Below are 3,198 nucleotides of genomic sequence, written 5' to 3' on the forward strand. Positions count from 1 at the left end.
GGTATCCCTCACAATCACGTGAAAGGCATGCTGGGGAATATGCAAATATGGCTTTACACCCTACAGTGTTTAAAACAACACCCCCAGTGTTTAGTGTTCAAAACCTAAAAACCTTGTGCTGAATAAATATGTTTGTTAAAAGTGTTACAGCGAATAAACATGTTCGGGTGTTTACAATCTAAACACTGTGACACATTTTCATTTTGAATTCTAAATGCCTTGACGCATTTAAAAAGTGTTACAGAAAGGTGTTAAGTTATGCGTTCAGATCCTACACACTTGGTTTTACAGTGGAAGGTTGGACAATTTAATCTGAAGCTGAACACTGCATTGTATTTCCCTTATTCACACAAAGGCAGTAAGTGGAAAAAATAATATGGTTATGTAAAGACAGGTCTTAAGCACTGAGATACTACAATAGTGTGTGAGTGGGGATCTTTAGCTCAAACTGTGTGCATCAGTGATGGGATTATGTCCACATGCCACAAACACTTCAAACTGTCGGAGAATGTGTCTTAACTGGGCAGACTGCAGTTGTTTCCATAAGAGAAAACAGACTCAGGGTTTCAGAGGGCAAAACCTTCTCTGTGACACTCGTCTGTATGTGGCATGGTTCTAAATTAAGGTCTCTGTCATTCTTTCCACAGTTTTCCATTACCAAGTGAAGGTGCATTTCTTCAGCAGTGAGAAACTGGCCTACACTGAGCAGCCCATGAAAATCTCTCTGTACGGAACCCATGATGAGAAGACTGACATACCTTACACCATGTATGTATGGTTTGATATTAAATAAAATAAGGAAATTATAGGAAATACAAAAACATTTTGCGCAATACTTAGTTGTCCAGAAATGCTTGATATAATATTTAAACAAGTCCAAACTTACGAATATAAAACACTGACATTGTAGCTCATAATTAACCCGGTCACCTCACCACCCCACCTCAGCTGGGTACTATATACAGTACAGAAGATGAACTGATCCACTCACCTTTGATCTGTGTGTGACCCCTCAGGCCCTTCCTGAACACCAACAGCACTGTGTCATTCCTGCTGACCACTGACGTGGACGTTGGGGAGCTGCTTATGGTCAAGCTGCGCTGGGAGAAAGATGCCTATTTCAGCTGGTCTGACATTTGGGGCAACAAAAACTTCCACATCCGCAAAATACGTGTCAAGGCAGGGGAGACTCAATCCAGGTAAGTTATGATAGTAATGATGAGCTGTATATCTATATGTAGAAGGGGTATTCAAATTCACAGACCTTAAGGTCAGCAGAATTGCTGGTTTCGCTCTAAGGCCAATTAATTACATGAATTAAACCCCAGTACTGTGGACAGTATTTGAATACCTTTGACACAGCACATCGCCTTTCACATTGCCAGTCTTTGGGGTTATAATGCTAAAGGCGTCAAGAAGGCTTTATTGATAGTCTTGACTGTCTGACTCCAGGGTGATCTTCAGCGCTAAAGATGGAGAGTATGCCTACCTCATCAGAGGAAAAGACGACGTAGTCTTTGTCAAATCAAAAGAGGACAACATGAGCCGGAAAGAGAAAACGTAAGAAAACTTTGTGAAACTTTGGTCATTTGAATATAGAAAAATCAATCATAACCAAAGATGGGATTCAAAACGTATTTCCTCATGTTCTTCTTTTGATTTATCTTCAGGATGCACAGACTCAAGATGCAGGGAAGCCACTTCAACAATAAAATAGCATGAAGCAACACTTGAGTAGAGTGCACACTGAACCACACAGCCAAAGCTGGATGGAGCCTGGGAGAATACACTGGAGAGAAGATAGGGGATGTTAGTCTCTGACCTGTGCTGTATGTTCTGCCTCCCAACCTGTGTCATCTCCACCCGCAATCACTTCATCCCACTGTGCTGGGTGTCGGCTTACGTGCTTTTTCTTCTATTAACCGTCATCATGGAGAGTGTTACAATTGCTTTTTTTATTTTTTATGATTTTGACTTGGTCTTACGTTGCTACATTATCTTTTTAATCCTTTCATCTCAACTGTGTTTATGTATACCTACTAAATCAAATAAATTAATTTCTAACGCCATACTAGGTAGTTCCGATTCAAAGAGATTGACATAGCTTCCACTTATTTTTTGCCACATTCAGTGTGCACACTATAATAATCATGTCACTAATGTCATGCCTAAACCACTAATTGCCGCCATCACAGGGACCAAAGATGGTGATTGTTCACTGAATTGAATATTGCAGTGACCCGTGTAAATAGCTTTTCAATCACTATTATATATATATATATATATATGCGTTATCATTGTAGATGAATTCCCTGCTTGTTCTTTGTGTGCATTTGGTTATTGTGTTTGGCACTGGTCACTTTAAGGGCGTTAGTCCAGTCAATTCGATCATTCATCAACTAGTTGAAATGGATTATGTTCAGATCATTCTTTAATTGGCCTCTGGACTTCTGAAGAATAGAGGTCACAAGGAGTAGTTAGTTTGGCCTTAGTACTTCTATTACTTCCTTTATAAGTCAAAAATCACGTAGAAACAATTACCTTAACCCTATTGGTCAAGCATGCCCTCTAAAACATTCCATTTTCTTTAAAAAGATCAAACAATATGCTACACTAAATGTATAACATATATGTGAGACTTTGCCAACATGGGTGGGTAGCCCTACATAATAACCATAAACATCCCAAGAATGTTTAATATTCTATTTATTGAATGTACCTGTATATATTTGTATATTTAAGCTGTAATATATTTGGGCAGATTTCCATAGATGTCGCTGTTTTTCTAGATGAAGCGGTGTGATTTTATGTGAGTGGCTTTGGACAGACTGATCAAATTGGTCTCCGTGCCGGCTGATGAGCGCATGTATTTTCCTGAACTGAAATGCAGTGTGCTCTATGAAGACAGAATGTGATACTTTAATAAAGTGAAAACATGATATATTTTGGTATTCTTGGATTTTTTTTACTACCCTGAGCTACATATTGTGTTGAATTCCTTAGATATTATTCTAACCCTAGAACAGGTATTCACAAACCAGGGGTACGCGCAGTGCCGTCAGGGGTATTCTATTGTTTTATTTAACTGTTTTATTTAACTTTTGTAAAAAAGATTAAAAAATCTTCACATTTTGAAAGAGTCCATTTATATTTTCCAATGGGGCTATACATTTGGGTGAGTTTTTTTTCTCTCACCTG

At 38.6% G+C, this 3,198-nt stretch overlaps 1 pseudogene; it reads left to right on the forward strand.

Annotated features, from left to right (window-relative positions):
- LOC109902438 (lipoprotein lipase-like) overlaps positions 1-2,943 on the forward strand; it is a 10,020-nt pseudogene extending 7,077 nt beyond the window's left edge.
- The last annotated feature ends 255 nt before the right edge of the window (positions 2,944-3,198 follow it).

This window comes from Oncorhynchus kisutch, linkage group LG13 (assembly GCF_002021735.2).
Source record: "Oncorhynchus kisutch isolate 150728-3 linkage group LG13, Okis_V2, whole genome shotgun sequence".
Classification (NCBI taxonomy): domain Eukaryota; kingdom Metazoa; phylum Chordata; class Actinopteri; order Salmoniformes; family Salmonidae; genus Oncorhynchus; species Oncorhynchus kisutch.